We start from the raw sequence: 24,107 nt of genomic DNA on the forward strand, positions 1-24,107 counted from the left end.
AATTGCTTTTCGATAATGTTCGGTACTTAATTTAATCAATTGTTAGACAAAACACACATTCGAATTCAAGGACGGAAAATATGAACAGCGAATGAATGCTTTAGAGTAGATGTGATATTTAAAGGAGGTGGCTCTTCCATGATCATTTTTTTTTACTTGTAATATCTGATGTAATATAATACAAACAGCTGTGGAAGGTTGTCGACTCTTCGCGAAACAGGACGTACACGTCAGAGTTGTGCAGAAGATAGGGTCGACCCCCTTGTCGATTTTGGTGATGTAGAGTACGTGTACGAAATTTGGAGGTCAAGGGTGGGCCAATTGTCATTTTTTTTTTCGATAGGATCATCGTAGAGACATGCGTTAGCATTGGCTCCTAACGAAATAAACATAGGTTATCATGGTTGAACCCCCCTCTGTCGAAAATTTTCCAAGTCCAGCATTAAACATTGCAAATAACTCGAAAACGGTGAGAGATTACGCGAAAATAAATCGAAAAATCTCCCCAAACACCACCCCTTGTCGATTTTGGGGATGTAGCGTATGTATGCCAAAGTTTGGTGGTCCTGAGTTCAAGGGTAAGGGATGTTTGCACACACCCTCCCAAAACTTTTAATCACTCGTAACTTCCGAACATGTAGACGTAGAGAGGTCTGGGGTTTTATTGTGTTGGTCGAGTCTCGGTATCCTCTGTCCTCCCATACCAAAAATTTAGTATAGGTCATCATAGAACCAAATTTTCATCAATCGAAAAAATTTTCCAAGTCCTGCACAGCCCGTTTACGTTTGTCGCGACTATCTTGAATTAACTGGGCGAGTCCAGATAGCGTTGGCGTTATTCTGCCTTCAGTTTCTTCACAGCAACATCAATTCATATTAACAACTTACGAGAGAACATCATGCATCTCATTTACAACAGAGCAAAAAAAATATCCTCGTCTAGTACGCTGCACTTTTTGACACTAGATGCAGTGCAGGTGTATCCCGATGTCAGGCTGGTGAAAGGAAATGACGTTCAACCAAGTAGACGAATAGCAGTGTTCAAATTCAGAAGATTCAACAAATGCCTGTCCGCTGCTTTAAACGTTCATTTGATTAGTTAAGCACTCACCACGTGGTCATACACCACACCACATATTACACCTCTCCAGGACGTGGTGCAGACACCAAATACACTACGTGACACCAAATCAACGAGGTAGGTTGCACCGTGTAACCAACTAGACGCGTGAGTGCAGTCAAAAAGTGCAGCGAACTAGACGGAGCTATTGAATCAAAGTGATCACGTGGCATTCTCTTTGAATCTGACTTCACCCGCCCCTCTTTTTTTAATCCTTAATCACGACAATGATTGACCGACTTTTTAAGTTTACTCTATGCACAGAGAGTGAGAAAAATGGCGTATTGGTTCAATAAGCAAGATTATTCGCTAGATTGAATCGAATGTTATGTGGATTTAATTGAAGGACTTGTGTAGTAAGATTAAGTAGTGTTTAGATTATTATCTATTGTGATAGAAAAGGACAAAAGTTGATTGATAATAATCAAATCTATTACAATTTAAGACGTTCAATATCCCTTTGGATTGTATTAGAGATGTGCTTTAACTGTCTCGTTTATTTATCATAATGGATCAAAAGGGAAGCAATATTGTTGAGGACGGACATAGTGCTATATGCAATAATACTATAACCAGTGATAATATTGATATAATATCATCTGATTCAAAACATGAAGAAAATGATGTAAATGATGTCATGGACATTTCACACAAAGTAAATGGGCCGAATAAAAGAAAGAACAATACAATACAAAATGAAATGGGTAACAAAAGTTCTAGGATGGAACACACTACCAATCATGAAGAAAAATATACCAGTATGACATAGGTGCCAACGAACCCTATTTAGTGATAATAGAAAGTAGAAACCAACAGTTAGGAAATTTGCATCCAGTTAAAGTTGGATATATGTTGATGGATAATAATGTGAAAGTAAAGTATGTAGATCAAAGTGGACGAAATAGAGTTCGAGCATTATTCAACACGTCACAAGAAGCTAATAACTTTGTGAAAAATAAAGTGTTATTAGACAAGTTAGGAGTAAATGCCAGAATTCCTAAATCTTTAGTGGAGAAGGAAGGCCTTGTGTTTGGAATACCCACAGAATTTGAAATGCAGTATTTGGAAAGCAGTATAGAAAGCCCAGTGCTAGTGACTAAGATGGAAAGGATGAAGAAGAAAATATGGCGGAATGATGGGTCATTTAAGCTTGAACCTACTCAAGTCTTATGTGTAACTTTTAAGGGGACAGTTTTACCACAATACATAGCAGTTGGAAAACAAATAGTTGAGGTAGTGCCACGTGTGAAACCAGTGTTGCAATGTAATAGATGTTTCAGATTTGCTCACACAGGTCAACAGTGCAAGGGTAAAAAATTGTGTTATAAATGTGGCCAAGATTATCACGAAGGAAACTGCGAAATGATTGAAACATGTATAAATTGCAAAGGAGATCATAATGCTTGCAACAAAATGTGCTCAAAATATCAGGATGAAAAGCAAATTCAAATTATTATGGCCGAGAAAAACATCTCATACTATGAAGCAAAAGGTATTGTAACGGGAAATAATTCAAAAAATATATCGTGTGAACAAAAAATTAAATTATTTAGGGATCAATTTCAGCATGAAACTGTTCGAAGAAGCGGATTGGAATTCCCTCCCATCAAAAAGAGTTATGTGAATGAGAAGAATGCACCAACAAGTGATAGTTGCAAGGAGGGCAGAGAGAGTTATTGTGCGAGTTTTGTAACTCAAATGGCGGAACAAAAGAAAATAGCAAAAGAGAATAGTGGTCAAAAAATGAGAGTACAATACAGCAAAGTTGTTACATCACCTCCAAAGAAGATTATGAAAACGGCTACAAGACGTATTGTACAACTCCCACGGGAAAACAAAAAGGATGTGAACGTGGATTCTTCATCCTCATCAGACACAGAAAAAGAACAAATAAAATACAAATATCCAGTATATTTGAGAGAATCCCCTTATAGTAAGCAAGAACAAGATATGGACAATATAAATTGCAGAAGATATTCGGATCGTAAATCAGTTTCTTGTAGACAAAAGGAAATATATCAGTCATTGTTGGACCTTTTACCAGACATGATTGAATCAGTTCGTGATTTAAATGATTCCAGGAAGAAACAGAAGATTTTAATTTCAATGCAACAAATTATAGGAAAGATAATTGCAATATTATCAGAAAGTTAAACTTGTAGAAGAGGATCAATAGGTATGTCTTTTATAGTGCAATGGAATATAAATTCATTTACAGCTAGAAGATTAGAAGTATTACAAATTATAGATGAGCATCATCCAGGTATATTGAGTTTGTCCGAATTTCGTGGTAGACAGCATCAATATTATCAAATACCTCATTACGAGTTAATATCTAATTTACATACTAAAGATACAAGAGGTGTAGGTTTATATATACATGAAAGTATAAAATTTAAAAGAGTAACATTACCAGAATCATTAGGGTTGATAAAATTATTTAATGTAGAATTAATAGCAGTGAAAATTAAGATGAACACATTAGAGTGTACAATAGTTTCAATTTATATTCCATCGAGTTATAAATCTCAACATATTAAAGTCACACACTTTAATGAATTATTATATTATGTCCATGACAATGTCATTATCACAGGTGATATGAATGCTCATCATGAAGCATGGGGTTGTAATTATAGAGATGCATTAGGATGTAGTATTTTGGACTGGATTAGTGATCGATCATTACATTTCATGAACGATGGGTCAGCTACTCATTATCCATGGAATGGTAAATCACCAACAGCCATAGATTTAACTATTGTGTCAAATAATATAATAAATAAATTGTTTTGGGAAGTAGATTTTGTGAATAGGGGTAGTGATCATTTGCCAATTTTCATTACACTGTTAAATGATGCACACTCAGTACCTAAAATATATTCATTACCAATTAGAAGGTGGCAGGTTAAAAACATCGATTGGGAATTATATTCTATAATTTTGGACTCTTATATCTCAATGGAAGATATTAAACAGGAACAAAACATAATGTGTCAACGTTATTTACAATTAATAACATATGCAATGGATATTGTAGCTAAACGGAAGAAAATTAATAATAAAAACAACTTTCCTACTATAAGTTGGTGGAATGATGAGTGTCAAGATGCAAAAGAAGAAAGAATAAGATTGTCTGAAATATTTGCTGAACAACCTTTGCCAAATAATTGGATAAATTTAAAACAAGTAATTGCTAAAGCAAAACGTATCTTTAATCAAGCAAAAAGGCAAGCATGGGAAGAATTCTGTGAATCATTATCACCATCTGTTAAAACAAACACAATTTGGAAAAAAATAAATTTTCTTAAAAAAGGACATAAAATTAGAGTTTCACCTATAACAACAATTTGGCAAGAACATTTTGAAAAAAAGTTTACACCTAGTTATGTAAGAAATAAAATACCCGAGATTATAAATAATATAAGTTCCAGTGATGAAATTTATTCAAAAATAACATTGCAAGAATTAAGAGAAACTCTAAGTAATATAAAATCAACTGCTCCAGGATACGACGGAATAACGTATGAAATGATAGGACATCAATCGGACAATGCATTAAAAGTACTTGTAAATATTTATAATAATATTCTGAGAACTGGAAATGTGCCACAAAACTGGAAAACACATCTGATACTACCTATACTTAAATCAACTAAAGATCCGAAAGAAGCTGAATCATATCGACCTATTACGTTGGCTCCTACAATTGAGAAGATATTTGAAAGATTATTATTAAAAAGATTAGAGTGGTATTTTGAGAAAGAACAATATTTTTATCCCTATCAGTTCGGTTTTAGGCTAAACAAGGGTTGTATTGATGCATTATCAACATTAACATTGCATGTTCAAAATGCAATGTATAAGAAACAATATACATTTGCTCACTTTATAGATATACAAGGTGCATATGATAGCGTTGATCCTCATATATTAATTGATATGTTAAATCAGACAAATACTCCGAAAATAATTATGAAGATAATATGGAACTTGATGATAAATAGGAAAATACTATTTTGGTTTCAGGACACACTTAGTGGGCCCCGTACCACTTCACAAGGATTACCTCAGGGAAGTCCACTGAGTCCATTATTATTTAATATATATATGAGAGGAATATTTCAATTTCATAATTCTACAATAAAAATAATTCAGTATGCAGACGACTTGTGTATATTAGGATCATTTTGTAATCCATATGAAGGTATTCAGAAAATAGAAAATAATTTTTATAAAGTGAAATGTTGGCTGGAGAGAATGAACTTTATCATATCACAGAACAAGTCAGCAGCTGTATGTTTTAATAACAAAAGTGAACATAAATATCCAAATACGTTGACACAAATTGCTGGTATTCCATTTCAAAATAAAATAAAATATTTAGGAATTAATTTTGATAGAAAATTAATGTGGATGGATCATATAAGGTATTTACAAGCTAAAGGTGAAAAAATTTTCAACATGCTTAAAATTTTAGGAAATACTAATTGGGGTGCTCACCCAAGAATAATGCTTTTATTTTACAAAAACTTTTTTAGGCCTAAGCTCGAATACGGATGCAGTATATATGGAAATGCTACAGAAAGAATTCTATCTAAGATAGATAGTTTAGAAAGAAAAGTCTTGAGGAGATCATTGGGTCTCATGAATTCAGCTCCCAATATAGGAGTTTATTTAGAATCCATAGAAAAACCTTTTAAGTATAGATGCAAATGGATTACAAATAAATTCGTTTTCAAGTGCTGGGAAACACAAGAACATCCAGTAAATAAACTTATGCAAGACCAATGGATTTTATATCAAGAGAACAAAATAAAGGGACAATATTCAACTTTCCTACAATGTAAAATAGAATTTCAAGATTTATTTTCTACAATAATAACGCATAGCAAACATCCAATTTATGAAATTTCATATGATCAAATACCGGTAAGGAATATTTCATTAACAAGTTATGAAAATATTCAATTATATTTACAAAATTGGGAGAATTATAGATTCATATACACAGATGCATCAAAAAATAAAGAAGAAGTAGGATGTGCTTTTATTGACTCTTCAAATGGAAATATTAAAAAGTTTAGACTACCTGGAGAGTGTTCTATTTTCTCGGCAGAAGCATATGGAATATATCGTGCATTGATGTACATTAATAATATTCCAGATAAAAGGATATTAATATTAACAGATGCTAAAAGTGTTTTGTACAGTGTGCAATCTTCATATAAAAAGTTATATAAGGCATCAGCATTGGTACTTTACATAATAAGATTGTATGTTAAGTTAACTACAGAGGGAAGGACAATTCATTTTGCATATATACCAGCACATTCAGGGTTTCATTATAATGAACTGGCAGATAAAAATGCTAAAGAAGCAAGACTTATGGATCACAGAACGAATATATTATTATCATATACAGATATGTTACCAAGAGTTAAAAACAAAATTCAACAAGATTGGGAGATATGGGTCAAACAAAAATTTACATATATGGGTCATTCATATAAAAATGTACTAAATTTAAACAATAAGACTCCGTGGTTTTATACATTTAATATACCCAGAAAGTTTTTAGTTTTAATACTAAGATTGAGATCAGGTCACATACGTTTAAATCACCATTTATATAAAATTAATTTAGTAAATTCACCTATGTGCAAGTGCAATCTAGATCAGGAAGATGCTCATCATGTTATATTTCAACGTCCACTTTATACCACTCAAAGGGAGATGTTATTCAAGAATCTAATAAAGAAAGGAATACCTCTTCCAACTTCTTTATCCTGTTTAATATCGTCACCAGATGTAACAATTGTATTTATCATTTGTAGATTTTTTCATGATATTAATATAGACATATGAAAATTGTAAATATTCAAAATGTGTAACTTGATATAGTCACCAGATATAACAATTGTATTTATTATCAATTTTAAATTTGTATGATAATGATGTAGATAAATTATGTATAAGAAAACTGTATATATTCAAAATTTGTAATTTGTGTAACAGTGTCATGCATGACATATTTTTAGGACACTTGGTGTAGAGCTGGTATAACAGCTAAAACCAATAAAGTATGAATGAATGAATCTATGCACAGATAGGTTAATCGGGGGACTGGGCGTACAGTTTAAAGTAAAATCGGAATCCAGTAGGTATCGAACCCGGGACCCTTTGATTACAACGTGACGACTTATCGACAAGGGGAGATTTTTTTTTGGTGACGTAGAGTACGCGTAGAGAGGTCGGGTTTAGTGTGTTGGTCGAGTCTCGGTGTCCTCTGTCCTCCCATACCAAAATAAACATAGGTTGTCATGGAACCAATTTTTTTCATCAATCGAAAATTTTCTAAGTCCGCAGCGTTAAAAAAAATCTTAAATTTGCAAATATCTCGAAAATAGTAAGAGTTATCGAAAAAATATATCGAAAAACACCCCCATCCCGGTAGCGAAGCTACCCCCCCTGTCGATTTTGGAGGTGGAGAATACGTGTACCAAGTTTTGGTGGTCCTGGGGCCAAGAGGTAAGAAGTTAGCCCACCTCCCAAAACTTTGATCACTCGTAACTTTTGAACGAATAGTCGTAGAGAGGTCGGGTTTAGTGCGTCGGTCGAGTCTCGGTGTCCTCTGTCCACCCATACCAAAATGAACATAGGTCGTCATGGAACCAAATTTGACCCCCATCTGTCGAAAATTTTCCAAGTCCAGCGTTAAATTGCAAAATGTCTCGAAAACAGTAAGAGATAGCGCGAATATCCTTCCCGTTGACCCTCTTGTCGAGTTTGGTGATGCAGAGTACGTGTTTTCGGAGGTTCTTGGAGGTCAAGGGTGGGCCAATTGCCAAAAATGTTTTTGATCACTCCTAACTTTCGAAAAAATGATCATAGAGAGCTGGGATTTCTTGCGTTAGCATCGTCTCGGTGTCCTCTGTCCTCTCATAACAAAATTGGTGTAGGTTGTCATGGAACCAAAAAAAAAAATGTTCCGAAAATTTTCCAAGTCCTGTGTTAAAAAATCTTAAATTTGCAAATATCTCGAAAATGGTAAGAGTTATCGAAAAAATATATCGAAAAACACCCCCATACGGCATCGTTAGATGACCCCTGTCGATTTTGGAGATGTAGAATACGTATACCAAGTTTTGGTGGTCCTGGGGTCAAGGGGTAAGAAGTTAGCCCACCCCCTCTCCAAAACTTTGATCACTCGTAACTTTTGAACAAATAGTCGTAGAGAGGTCGGGTTTAGTGCGTCGGTCGAGTCTCGGTGTCCTCTGTCCACCCATACCAAAATAAACATAGGTTGTCATGGAACCAATTTTTTTCATCAATCGAAAATTTTCCAAGTCCACAGCGTTAAATTGCAAATATCTCGAAAATGGTAAGAGTTATCGAAAAAATATATCGAAAAACACCCCCATCCTGGTATCGTTAGATACCCCCCCCTGTCGATTTTGGAGGTGTAGAATACGTATACCAAGTTTTGGTGGTCCTGAGGTCAAGAGGTAAGAAGTTAGCCCACCCTCCAAAATTTTGATCACTCGTAACTTTTGAACAAATAGTCATAGAAAGATCGGGTTTAGTGCGTTGGTCGAATCTCGGTGTCCTCTGTCCACCCATACCAAAATAAACATAGGACGTCATGGAACCAATTTTTTTCATCAATCGAAAATTTTCTAAGTCCACAGCGTTAAAAAAATCTTAAATTGCAAATATCTCGAATTTTTGACAAACAGAGGTGTCCCTTAGGATCTTTGAGAAAAAAAACACGTGAAACTCTATAGAGGTGTGGTAATCTATAACCGCAGCCGTTAGAGAACCTTTACTTTTTTGGTTGGGCACCACGCACCCTGGCGAGGTTATAGGGGCCAGGGATCCTAAAAAAACAACAATTATTATTTGTTTGTTTGCGTCACAATACGGAAATAATGAGAGGCACGAGCGCGCGCGTGTGGCACATCGTTCCCCCGAGAGGTTTACAAAGGTCACGATATATAAACATTGGTCCCGGACTTGGAAGATTACGATAAGGTGCATTCATCCTTCAAAGGATGAGAGGATGAGAGAGTGAATTTCACTCATCACTGCTTTTCTACGCTGTGAAACATCGTCAGCGCAATAAATGAGGCGCGGAACGTGGAGAGAAAGTGAGTTTTTCAGGTTTTGGTGGTCGTGTGGTCAAGAAATCAGAGTTGTCATCAAAGGTACAAATACTATCTACTATTTTTCTTGCTCTCATCGCTCGCAATGTCGTTTCTCAGTTTCGTCAAATTCAGATCCGTAGCTAAAGGGCGGCGACCATGAACGCCAAATGATCTAATGAAAAAAATGTTTTTAAAGAGACAATGCCTTGGCACCCCGTGATATTATGTGCGCCCTAATAAGGGCAAATAGGAATGGGGCAAATATTGATCGTCAAGGGCACCTGCAGGGGGAGGCACAGAGGAGCAATTGTCCCTTTCGATTTCAAATTTTATGCAAATAAGAATACATTTCATAAAATTTTCTTGCTCGCTTCGCTCGCAATACTTGCTTTTCTCAGTCTCGTCAAGTTCAGATCCATAGCTAGGGGCTGCGGGAGTCGGCCAAGGATGCCGAACATAGGCGTGCGCTGACCCCTGATTGGGGGGGGGGGCGGGGGCAAAAACCTTGAAGCTCCATATTTAGTTATACGTTTGTATAATTGTGTTCCCCACCAACATCTCTGTTCTCCTTTCCTTTTCAATGCGTAATGCATGTCAATGTACGCTGCAGCGACTTCCATGTTCGTACACACTCAGCTGGTGAAACTCAACCTTGATACGTTACGTGGTTACGGAACGGTATTCTGTTACGCCTATGTGGACGCGGCTTAATATCTGCACATTTCAATGATACTGCGAGCAAACAATAAATAAGAAGCTATGCCTCTCTGCGGAGCTTTCGGATGCAACAATAGACGTTGCAAGAACTGTTGTTTTTTTTGTTGTTTTTTTTTAAAAAAAAAGAAGGAATTTAGAGGTCCAAGAAGATTACGTTTCCCAGAAAAACATGCTTACAAAACATATTTACGTTTATTATACACGCATTTCTGTTGTGATGTTTTTAGTGATATTATTATTAACGGTAGTATGTATAAAATTATAAATTAAAAAATTACCAAATATTGGAATAGCAAAAATCATTCGCAAGTTTCCTAAAGATAACTATTGCGAATGTTTATACATGTTCCGAACTATGTGGAATGTAAATTCGTAACCAACAAAGAGACTTCAGACATGAAAAAAGAGACACGTGTCGCTTGGAAACCAGACCTTCCGAACTGAAGTGACACGCCAAACTGCACGTGTCATTCGAACTGGGCCATTTTCTTAATAACCGTCCATCGTGTCGCCTTGGTCTGTTTGTGGCACATGCATGGTCATTTTTTTTATTCAGACCGAAGTGACCTGTGACGCTTGTCGTCTCCAATAATGGTGTTTTCAGATCGAATGTAGACGCGACGTGGGGACAATCCAGGCAACGTTTACACCAGTGGCGAAGCGTCATAAGAGGTCCGGAGGCCGAGCCTACCCTAGTATAATTGGCTATTACGGATTATTTTATTACTTACAATGTCATTAAACGAGTGCTCAAGGTCCCGGGTTCGATCCCCGGTCGGTTCAAATCCTGGAACTTTTCTAACGTAGGAAGCGGCCCCGGCGCCCACCCAGCGTCGAATGACATGGGTACCCTGGGGGGTAAAGGCGGTCAGGGGCGTGATGCTGATCACATCACCCCCACTCATGACCGGATCAAGAAAGTGTGGGGCATTACCCCCACACCCCCTATACGCCTTCATGGCGTGGTGCTAAGCACAGGGGAGCACTTTACCTTTTACCTTTTTCATTAAACGACGCTTAATACAAGAAAACTGAAATTCTAGGCCTTACGATAATTTCCACAAATTTCCATCCCGGTCAGAGACTATATCGTCGCATGTTGAGCCACTTCTCCGAGGGCCTCAGCTGGTTCCATAACATTCTATGTAATCCATGAGGGAATTTCAGGGGCGCGTTCGCCCGAAATGGACACAGTGAGTCTGGCCTCACGCAGTGATGCCAACCCTAGCATCTCTTCCGTTCATCCTTGCGCAAAACGATCTTGAGGTAGTCACTGCCATTGTTTTCTACGGCCCTGTTCCAGCCATACTGGCGACAATCGTCATAAAATTTCTCGCCCGAACAGACCCTTCTTTCATTTGCGACCCTCTTCTCAAAATCCACAGCAGCCTCGAGTGCTGGTTGCCAACTTCAAAGATTTCGCACTAAAAACCTAGGTAAAGGTAAAGTTCCAAGTGCATATGACACAGTGCCATGAAGGCACATTTACGGGATGTGGGGGAAAGGTTATTTTGGAGGCGAAGTGATCAGCATCACACTCCGGCCGCTTTTGCCCTCCAGGATTGCCCACATGCACCCATTGATATGAGGCTGTTGAGCCCCGGAGCTACTTTATGCGGGGACAATGCGGAATAATTCCGACCTTTATTCACCCACTCCGGGATTCGAACCCGGGTCTCCCGCCGGCAGTCAGATGCCCTAACAACTACACCACCGCGGCTCTAAAAAGCTAGTGCAATTAGATACTCTGCTTTGACGTAACGAACATAAAATTTGCCTGAAGTCATAGGAGTAATAAGCGACATGCGACAGCAACAAGTGTCGCTTGGAAATGAACCCACAGTAATAAATACAACCTTCCGAACGGAAGCGACTAGACTGGCAAGCGGCACGTGTTGCTTTGTCGCTTGCGTGTCGTTCGGACTGGGCAGTTTTTTAATAGCTTGCATTGTGTCGCCTCTGTCTGTTGGTAGTGAACTCACAGTGAAATCTTGTTTATAGACTAAGGGAGATTTCACATGGAAGCGACACGCGACCCGTGACACGTATCGCTTCAGGATTTCACCAATCGAACGCAGGTTTGTGCTGGCTGCCATGCTCCTACGCTGTGAAACGTTGCTGTTGATTGGCTCGTTCCAAAGCAGCTAGTGCCGCGTGTCGCTTGTCACTCCGGTCTGAAATCTACCTAAAGGAGCGTGTCGCTCGTTGCTTTGATGTGGAAACCCTGTGTCGCTTGTCGCCTGTCGCTTCAACCTGAAAGCTATCGTGTGGAAATTTCACACTGAAGCGACACGTATAATTCACACCCAAGCGACAACGGACCGAGGCTACAAGAGACACGTGCAGCTTTTCGTGTGTCTTCTGTTCGAAAGGTTGCATTGACTACTAAAAGTTCGTTTCCAAGCGACTTGTGTCGCTTGTCGCCTGTAACTTTGGTGTGAAGAAATCTTGCTCACAGCAAACTCTTCGAACCGAAGCTGCACGTCTCGCTTGTCGCTTGCTTGTTGTTCTGCTTAGGCCGTTTTCTGGATACCGTATAGACAGTATAGTCGCGAGGGTTGTTATCCGCGCATGCGCGATGAATGCTTGCTTATAAACTGAAGTGTCCCTGTCGTTCGTTGCTTCAGTGTGATACTTCCGTGTCGCTTGTTACATTGAACAAGTCACAGGAGAGAAGCGACAAGCAACACGTAACCTTCCGAACCGAAACACCACGTGTCTCTTGTCGCTTGCGTGTCGCTCAAATTGGGTCGTTTTCTTAATATCGAGCGTAGAGTCGCCTCGATCTGTTGGTACTGCTCGTGTGATGAATACTTTTATCATAGACGGAACGGAAAGGGATCCTGTCGCTTGTCACTTCAGTGTAAACCCCCGTGTGGCTTGTCGCCTGTTCCTTCTGTCTGAGAGCTCCCTGCATGTACGATGGATAAAGAGTGGATGGGAGCTAGAAAAGCAAGCCAGATTCTATACATTATCTAGCTATTGCAACAAACTTTATTTGATATACTCATGTTCTTATGATTAAGGAATCATATTTATTCTCACTATAGCTACAGTGAGCAAAGTGATTACAGGTTTAACCAATTTTCGAGAATAATATTTATGATGTCTCCCAGTTATAACTTTTGTTGGCATAATATCCTGGATTACTTTCACGAGACGAGACGAGACGAGACAGCATTTTCACGAGACGAGACGGGACAGACCAAAGTCTCGTCTCGTCTCGTCTCGTGGGCAACACTACATTTCTGAGAGTCGGTTGCCGACACATACGACACGTGTCTCCTGTCGCTTCGATCTGAATGGTCCCGTTGACTGAACGGGTTCCCGTCTTTTGTCGCCTGTTGAGTGCCGTTTATCGCCTGATGTTTCGGTGTTGACATTCTCCTGAACGTAAGAATTAATATATTAAAGCGCAACGGCAAGGTAGCTGAGACGAACTAAATATAGTATGTTTATAAACAAAGAACACTAAATTTGATGTAATTGGGCCTTGCCTAGCAGCCATGGGTCGAAAATAAAAAAAAAAGTTAGACTTTTTACACTACGCCTAATGTTTTCTTTTTCTGGTTGCGAATACTAATTCAACAGCGGAAGTAGGAATCTTATATAAACTTCTCAAAATTGAAAAGATAATGTATTAAGTGCGTAAGCGCATGATATTTTTTATTATTATACACTATGATACTGTACCCTATCCGATATTATAATCTTAACGCATGTTTTCTTTCCCTCCTATTTTCGTACTTTATTTCTTTGGTTACAACAATTTTAAAATTATAGTTCCTGTAAATAAGAAAGCGGTAGAGATTGCAAGACATGAAACAGAGTATACAATATTTTTGGTAATAACTTTTCTCGATAAATGTGCATGTATAAAATAGAAAACCATATTTAGTAGCCATGAGGGAAAAGTATGATATCACGTTAAAAAAAGAGTTAGTTATGAAATAACAACTATAAAAATAAAAATACAATCGCGTGGAAGTATTATGTATTATTATTTACCAGATTCACAAGAATAAAGCACTTAAATTGTGAAAAATTTAAGGCTTTTTTTTAGTTCCGATGTGTGTTCTGTTGACAATTGTCTGATTAAAATTCTTAGTGTCACAGCACTGATTAATCGTCAATCATGATCTGACATAATTTCTAAAGTTTAGATGAAATTAAACTTGCAATTTAATGTAATAGAAGCACGCTATTCCCTATGTATTTAAATGGGAGAACAATTGGCCATCAAAAGCGTAGGGATTGAACAGGGGTGCTGTCAGCATATTTTCGTTTCGCACTTAGGTCTAGCCATTCATCAAGCTAATGCGTCATTAATGAGCAATTGCACATTCTAATATCTACCCGTTAGCATGCATGGTTGATTGATTAAAGTCCACATTATGCATAGGTGACCGCAGGGGGGGGGGGGGGCATTTGCCTCCCCTGAGATATCTGGAAAGAATTAACGTAATTCGAATAGTGAAACTGTAGAGATATTTTATTCGCGATTCCAGTCCCGACTTTTCGGAATCCCGCACATTCCTCAAATGATGTAAATGCTGTGTACGGGAATGCGAAAGGTTGTGACCCGAATATCGCGGAAAAAAATTCCCGTTCCGATCCCGAATTCGGGAAATGATTTCCCGACTTTTCGTTATCCTAAGCAGTCGAGAAATGCCGAATGGACGTTTTAAAATGGAGTGTGTGAAAATTATCGGAAATTTTTAGCTTTTATTCCAGAAATGCAAAAACAATGACTTAAGGTAAAAATGACGTGTACAATTCGAGATTTATAGAAGTTCGGGAAATGTCTACCACTTCCTTTCTGGAAAATTTCCCGACTTGGTCCGGAAATGGCGAATTTTTCACATCCCGAATGCAGGGAATATCGGGATTTCAAAAATTCCCGTCCCGACCCAAAAAAAATCTTACCCTCACACCCCTAATGACAGCGAAGATGCCAGAAAGAAGAGAACTGGCAACGTTGGAGATCTTCCACCTCGCAAAAGTCCGCAACAAGAAATACCCACGATACCGGTAGATATTGGAATGTGCAATTGCTCATTAATATGCGTACTGCCACCTACACACCCCTCATCCCAGCGTAAGACGCTGCAAAGAGAACTGGCAACGTTGTAGATCTTCTGCCTCGCGAAATGCATGGATCTCGCGCATGCGTATTAACAGTGATTTATCCACACACCCCTAACACCCCCCCAACACCCTCCCAAATTTTGGTGAACACCCCCCCAAGCAGAAAAGTGGAACACCCCCCCAAGCAGAAAAGTGGAACACGCCCCTACAGGGGGGGTGTAAATATCGATGTTTATATCAACAATAGAATGACAATACTTCAACATTAACAGAAAGGAATCATTTGTAGCTGAAGAAGCGTAGTCCAATGGACCTTTCGATCAACTAAAACCCAAGTCTCAAGGAAGGAGGGTGGAATGTGCAGCTTGGCCATTTTCTGGAAACAGCAGCTCCCTTGACAAGGCTTCGGTCAGCTCTGGGGAAGGGACACTGCCATCTGGAAAATGTTAAACTGACCTCTCACCCTCCTTCCAGGGAGCACATTCCGCGCACAGTGTTGACAGTTCAGCGTTTGGATACCTTATATATATCTTAAATACGTTACAGATACGAAAATTCAATTATTCAACCCCCTGAGTCAATAAAATTTACATTTTGTTGCATTTTCCTTTCGATTCTTTCATGTGAAAAATGTACGATAAAAGTAAGGGAAGAAATTGAAAGATACAGGTTTGACTCCTTGTAGTGAATTCTGTTACTATGGTTAGCAACATCATTTTCTGTAACTTGGCGAGATGAATTATTTTGGAGTGGTAGAGAAAAGAACAGTCAAATGACTTAGGTCAGTCTCAGTGTAGCATCTCCGTTCGTGTGTTGTCGTTCTGTTTAGTGTATAACAATGTCTGAAACTTTACTGCAAAACTGAAGAAGATAGAGAAAATGAAAAACCAGACAGAAAGAAACTGAAAGTGGTGAGTAGAAAATCAGTGACACTATAATTTCTTCCAACCGATATTCATCAAGTACCAATATAAAATTTACTGGCCGAGTATTCGATATAAAATGGCAAGGATTTCATGAAGAACCTAAGTGATTCATTCACGTCTATAGTTGATGACCATTTTTGTGGTTCCAAGAGTTCTTACCTTCGTAAAATAAATTACTATATACTACTATTAGAAAGAGAGTTGTAAAACAGGGAGGGTCCACCTGGGGTGCTTGCCTGGGCGCTAAGTACAAATGGGGTGCCGAACAAGTAAAACAGATAAAAATAGAAAAGTGATAATGTCGTGGTGCCCTGTGAAATTACTGGCACCATATTAAGTTAAAGTTATTGTCAGTTTGCAAAGATATAGCTTTAGTAAAAATTGTCTTTCTCTTTGTATCTAGTCGGTTCCCTGACATAATTACATGTTTAATTTTATTCAACGTTTCAGAGGAAGCAAAGAAAGTGTAAGCAGGCCCGTAGCTAGAGGGGGGCAGGGGGCAACTGCGCCCCTGAGAGCCTGCTTTGCCCCCCCTGTGAAAAAATACAGAACACCTGGAATTCTCACTAATCTTTACAATTACTCTAGCAACATAACAAAGACACTTATTGATTTTATGATTTATGAAGGTGTGTGGGATTCAGTATAATGTATCAGGATTTGGGGGGGAAAATTCCCATTTTGGTAATAGTGATTCATGTGGTAGAGAGAGGGAGTGGATATTTGATTTTTGTTACTTAGCGTTGCTTTTCTGCCACTTATAGCTAATCGCAACAATGAATGATGACGTGAAATTGATGAAGAGACACTCATAATCAGTGCCGCAACCACAGGGCGGCAGGGGACATTGTCCCCCCCCCCCCACCCTCCCAACCTTGGACGGAAATACATTCTAGGGGAAGCAAACATTGAAGTAAGAAAAAAAAAACTAGGAGAATCTAAGAATAGCAGGACAATTGGATACTCATGATGGAATTAGATTTTACGAGTTCCTTGCATTTTTCTTCGAGACGGCCAAAGGCAATTGTCCCCTCTCGATTTCTAATTTTATACAAATAAAAATACATTTCGTAAAATTTTCTTGCTCGCTTCGCTCGCAATTTCTTCTATTCTTATAGTCCAAGTTCAGAGCCATAGTTATGGGGCGGTGGGAGTCTGCTTTAGGAACCAAACGATCTATATAGATGAAAAAAAAAATGTTAAAGAAAATGCCATGGCTCCCCCCAAAATTATTTGCGCCCTATTAAAAAATTTCTTTCTATGAATCTTAATATGAAATATTAATGATGACAATGTAATCCAAGAAGTCATTGATCAATCAATTTCAACTATAATATAACACAATATTTTGCAAAATGGTTAACGTAACCAGTAGGCAAACATTGTCTGTAGTGATGCAAGAGTCTCCTCTTCGAAGGAAATAGAGTTTGTGGTGGACTAAGGGACCCATGTTTTAGCAAGTACAAAAAAATGTATTACAAATTTTTACACAATTCATCAAAGTGTAGATAATATGTAACCAGTATTATTTAATTAATTCGATTTTTCTTGCAAAACACAACACAATGGTGTTGTTGGATTCTCGTTAGATTCCTTTGTGCGGAAAAATCTTGCATACTGGAAACTAGAGGAAATCATTATGAATCATGATTTATAAAGGGCTCCCTTAATCAGTTCTGCAGAGAGGCCCATTAATTGTCTATTAACATTACCAACCTGTAAATATCAAGTAGATACAGTCCCTATTAGCCTATTTATGTTAAACTTTATATTCTTTGGCAATATGGAAAGGTCATTATCGAAAAAATGCCATTTGATATTGCTCGAAGTTCTTTTTTGTCCATTGCAGTTTCAAGATATCATCCCTTTTCTGTTACTTATCTCTTTTGGGGAGGTGTCAAGTGCCTCTGTATACCCTGCTATATCTGCCAATGCGACACAATATATTAAAAATTTCCCCCCCTCTAGGATTGACTTTCCCCCCTACAAAGACTTCCTAACTGTGGGCCTGAGTGTAAGGAATTAAACATAAAAGGAATTTCATTTACATTAAGCCCCAAATTTATTTCTGGCCATAGGTGCACCAGTGAGGGCACGACGGCACTTGCCACTGGCTGCTGGAAAACGTGGAGAGAGAAAATTTGTTTGGTTCATTGTGCTCTTTGTGTTGGATAGTGAAATAAATGCTATTCAATTTTTAAATAATTGAAAATAAAGCATTGCCTCAATTTAGAAGTGAAAATTCCTTGCCTTCCTTTTGCAGTGAACATGCCATGCGTTTATTTGCACATGTTATTTCATTTTCTTTTAAGGCAAAGAGGCACGTGACTCCTAATTCCCTAGAGTCTCTCATTTAGTATTTGAAAGATAAACTCTCAAAAGCGCCAAGAGTATTTTCCAAAGTTTTGTAAGGGTATAATGCATATGCATATTATTAATTAAACATAGCGACAGTACCCCATGATGTTTACTCTTTACAATCTCGCTTTGCTAGTTCGGCGTCCTTTTTACCTCACCACATGCCCCCTGCCCCCTGCCCCCTGCCCCCTGCCCCCTCCTGTTCTAACAGTTAGAAAATATGCATGTATAATTTTAATGGTTCTATGTAGCGAGTGAGTTCCAAATTCTGCTGGTGTTTTCAAATCTCTGTTTAAACGATGATTCACAAACTGAAATAAAGTAATGAAACTCGATATATTTAAAGCATGGCCATGTAGACGTTAAAATATAGTGGGAAGTTGGGATGCACGTTTGATAGATACCTGATATTGCTTTTGAATTAAATCGGTCAAGGAATTTCATATTGAAGTCTTCAACAAACGAGCAAAGCAAGATTGTAAAGAGTAAACATCATAGGATATTGTCGCTATGTTTAACTAATAATATGCATAATCAGTTTGCAAAGAAATAGTTCTAAAAATTTTCTTTCTCGCTTCGCTGGCAGTGTCATAATTTATTTAAGGCATATTATATCTGTATTTATTACTACTACTTCAGACAGGCAAGTGCGCGCACACCCATGCAATGCATTCTAACTGATATTTCAATTGGGCACCCCCAAGTTGAACTCCGAGTTACACCTACGGCAAGAACGATACAAATACAGTTAAAATATTGCGCAAGTGTTCCTGATTTCTTTATAACTAGCTTAAGAATTGCATGAAATGATTCCTGGTAATATGATGTTAATTTTTTTTTTTTTTAATGTCATCCCTTGTGTTTTGTCTAACGATTGATTAAATCAAGTACTGAACATTATCGGAAGGAAAGCAATACTCGAAACGTTAAACTGAAATGTTAACATTAATCTATTTTCCATCTTTTCCTGTATTTGACATCTTTTTTTCTTCTGAAATGTTATGTGAAGGGAAGGGGGGGGGGGTTAATCTCTAGAAACATCCATGAACAAATTGAATTAGAGCGAACATTTTTAAAACGGTCCAAAATATGCACTTAACTTCCCCAAACTTACACCCCCCCAAAATTTTCCAACACCCCCCCCAAGGGAAAAATCCTGGATAAACCCCTGCGTATTAATACAACCCAATTGTACATGATTACCTACATTTTAATGCAACATGCAAAATTCATGTACAGTTGTCATTCGAACAACCAATAGGACTTGACGAAAGCCCCATATATTTGTTTACATTCACTATATTCCTCAGATGGAGCATAGTGCATACATGCTATGGTTTACACTTGTAAGTGAAAAATACTAAGTACAGTGCTTGCAATACCATTTTTTGCACATATTAGGCACATCAACTTCTCCCAGCTTTAACAAGTGAATAGTTGCTAAAGTCGTTTTCATGTTCAGAAGACACAACGGCACTTATACCGCACAGTGTTGCCAATACAGCGCTAGCTCATGACGCCGGGAAATGATGAGCTTCCTTCACAATGAAGATGTTACATATTTTGTATATATAATGATAATTATATGTAATTTCGTGTGCTGACTCGCTAAAAATGTTAGAAAAGACTTATGGTGAATCACTTTTATCAAAAACACGGGCTTACGAGTGGTACAAAGCGTTCAAGGAAGGCCGAGAAATCCTCGAAGACAAGCAGGGACGGCGACAGGGGTGGGCACGGGTGGGCAAGCACCCACCCAAAAATTCCTGTGCCCACCCGATTGCCCACCCAATCAAATTCAATAAGTACATATACTTGGAGATAGCTATATGAATGATTCGATAAATAAGTGTATTCTGGTGTTCATAACATGTATGAAATGTTCACATATTATCATCCCATAAAAAACAATTTTTATCATTAGAAAGTGAAAGTAATTACTAGAGCTATTGAAACAAAAACTGTGATTAAAAGCAGTTAGTAGGCTTAGGAGGCTCAAAATTATGCAGGGTATGATCAAGATTAGATCAGAATTGAGGGTGAATTTGAGGACTACAGCTCCGGGCCTCCACATACGTATATAAATCCCGGCCTGGGTATGGTTAAAATAATTTCCAAATAAACAAATAGAAACATCATCTTAGGGTTACTTCCTCCGGCAACACAATACATTATTTCGACTTTTTAATTATTATTAGAATAATTTGGTCAAGAAGACTTAGATGGGCATGCCATGTAACACGAATGGCAGAGGAAAGAATAGTTTACAGGATTCTTGTTGGGAAACCTGATGGTAAGAGACCAGTAGGAAGGCCAAGACGAGGATGGAGGGATAACGTTGAGATGGACATAAAATAAATCGGCAAGGATGGGAAAGATTGGATTGATCTTGCCCCGAATAGGGACAGATGGAAGGCTTGTGTTGCTTCATAAACTTTCGGGTTTAAGTATGCTAGAGAGTATAATATAGTTTTAATTAGCTCTGCATTGAAATTCCAGAAGTGTCCCCTTTTTTATTACATTACAATTTTTATATACCTGTTATCTTGAAATATCAATATGGTATGCGAAATATCAGCTTTATATTCATTCTACTAATAACTAGAAATCACAATAATCCCTACAATACTGAAGTGAATACATTTTAGTAAACCAGTTATGTATGGAAAAAGCTACAGAATTATTCAATTACTAATGTGTGGCTTATCCTATTTAGAAATTCTCGTCCCACACATAAATTTTGCTACATGAATCAGCCGAAAATGTCAACAGAATCTTTAGATGCAGTTGAAGTAAAGAAAAAAAAAGTTGTCACGAAGTATCCAGAAGACGATTTTGTTAGTTTGTTATTAAGCCCACTTTTATGTTCAGATAGGCTAATCAGGACTAAACCTACAGTTTAACGTGTAGTCCGAACCCGTGTGCATTGTACTTCCACCAGAGGAGGGGGGAGTCGAACACGGGACCTCTCCATTGTAATGCGACAGCGTTATGCCATGGAGGACAGATATACAGTAAGAACTCGCACCAAACGTGGCATTTTATCACCACAGAAGATGCGTCAATTTTAAGAAGGTGATTGCCCGAGACAAATATTTGAGACTTTCGGAAAACAACGTCATTGTTCGCGGAATTAGCTGCCTTGAGCCACTAATGAAACGCTGTGCAATTGAAACTACCATCTCAACTTTCTAAGAGCTATGGACTAATGAAACTCCATTTTTGGAAGAGTAAGTTGTGGTTGATTTGTTTTATTTAAAGTCATTTTTCTGCTAATTTTGATAATGACGACGATAAGGTTCAATGGTGATTACATGAAAGTGGCTAAAACAAACACATGCTGACACTCAAAATACAAACCCTCATAAATTATTACTTTGACAGTGGTTCCAAGCGCCAGGGACTCGTTGCCCTGAAAGAATAAAGTTTCCAGGGTATGCTGCACAGGGTAGAGGTTGACATGTTCGAAATGGTCACACCATACAACCCAAGTCATCTATGAAAAATAGATGAATTATTACTGGCACGGTGATCAACTTCGATGAATTCCTTGTGTCCTAAATCATTCTTTTACCTCAAAAAATATGTTCATGTAACCATACGTGTATTGCTTCTCCCGCATTAGTAACATGACAGATGAGAAAACAAATAGCAACTTAGCTAATAATCTCTTCAATTCTGAACAGATTTTTCAATCTTACTTGTTTAATACTTATGAGTGATATTTTGTCAAAATAGCCTTTCATTAGCCTAGGAATACTTCATGGACAATGAACAAAGAATTGGTTTTCCGCGTGTGTTTTAAATCATTCCTAATAAGACGTTCATTTTAATCCAAACATTCAGTGGCGGCGATTAGGAGGAGCGGGAAGTGGGGGATGCAGTTCCCCTGCCACATTTTGCCACTTTTTGCCCCCGCACTATGGCCTCTTTATGCTAAGCCTTTTCTACCAAGAAAAAGCATATTGTCCTTGCCCCTCAAATGTTGGCACCCAATCGCCGCTACTACAAACATTCAGATAGATTTATCAGTTGTACAAACCTTGTAAGCTAAGAAAAATGACCCCCCAGGAGTCAAAAACTCATACGATGAAAATACTATGCTCAGGAACATGCATTTAAATTACGAGAAACTTCACGATTGTCTACCATCGCACTTTCTATCATTGTCGCCGAATACATAAAATCAAGTATGTGCCTCGTATTTGCAACACAAGCTTAAACCTAATTCACATTTATTTTACTGTATTAACATGCATGAAAGAATGTGATTAGAATGTATGGCTGGGTTATGGCTGTGCATGAGTAAACACTTCCTTGAAATAATTGTGTCCATCAGAGACAAAGCGAGAGGAAATGGAACAAGATGCGACAATAGATTAGAAAAGACAAAGAGGAAAACAAGAAAAGGAAAGGAAAAAGAAGTAAGAGAAAAATCGGGAGTGTAAGAGAGAGGGGGATACATACGTCTTACATACACATATATACTAGAGCATTCCCTGACATTCGCTACGAGACTCGGCGGCAAGCGGTCCGGCGTCAGCGCTTGTCTTTCCCAGTGAACGGGTCCCCGACAGTCGCACGCTAAAGTCTGTTTTTTTCGCTCTCCCTGCCTTCGCTCTCTTTCCCTTTCTGTTGACGTTTCAGACTGACGCCAGTATAATCCTCCCTCGGAAGTTGTGTTGTCTCGTGTCCGTGTGTTGAAATTGTGGCTTAATATGGCACCACAAAAGTTTACATTACAACAAAGGAATTATCCTGTCGAGTGTTACTTCGGAATGAGGAATTGTGGAGAAGTGCGACGACGTTTTGCAACGAAATTTTCTGGTGTTCCCGTTCCACATAGGACCACTATATTAAACCTCGTAAAAAACAAGTTTAGAGTAACAGGGTCAGTTCTGAATAAAAGTGGAAAGAAAAATGGGGAAATAAAGTATACAAAGACAATCCGCACACCATCCGTGAGTTAAAAGAGAGTATTGTACGAGAAATCGGGAGAATTACAGTAGACGAACTTGCACGTGTAAATGCCAATTTCCTTCGGAGATGCCAGGAATGTGTTGCAGCAGAGAGAGACATCATTTTCAACACCTTCTGTAGTCAAGGTTAGTACACAATATGAAAACTGTAATTTTAATAGCCGACTCTAGCGACTGTCGCGGACCCCGTTTACCGGGAAAGACAAGCGCTGATGCCGGGCCGCTTGCCGCCGAGTCTCGCAGCGAATGTTAGGGAATGCTCTGTATATATGGTCTTACATTTATACTGCCCACCCTAATTTATCAATAAGGAGCTTCTGCCCACCCAGTCGACAATTTCAGGCGCCGCCCCTGCCGCCAAGCAACTATTATTCCCTCTCCTTCCCACGAATTTTGCGAGGAAGGCGCATGAGCAAGTGTATACTTGCCTGGCGGCCGGAATTTTTGAAAGAAAGCAAGTCGATTCTGCGTGCAGCAAATGGGGACTGGAGAGGAGAGGGAGGGGGGGCGGGTCCTCTCTGTTCCTTTTCCCTACGCCTAGTTGAGTGAAGCTGGCTGAAACGTGCCGTGTACGATGAGAGGGGAAGGAGTCGACTCTTTGAACGAAGGAAAGAGTCGACTCGCGAGTGTTGTTTGCAGAGAGAGAGCGCGCAACCCCAGGCCATGACGGCCAACGAAGAACAGCCAACAAATTTGTCCTGTAGTTTCAAATTCGGCCAAACCATTGCGTTTCTTCGCCGGAAGTCAAGTCCCTGGAAGCCTATACCCAGTT

The sequence above is a fragment of the Lepisma saccharinum genome, chromosome 8 (genome assembly GCF_977018435.1).
Source record: "Lepisma saccharinum chromosome 8, izLepSacc3.1, whole genome shotgun sequence".
Taxonomy (NCBI): domain Eukaryota; kingdom Metazoa; phylum Arthropoda; class Insecta; order Zygentoma; family Lepismatidae; genus Lepisma; species Lepisma saccharinum.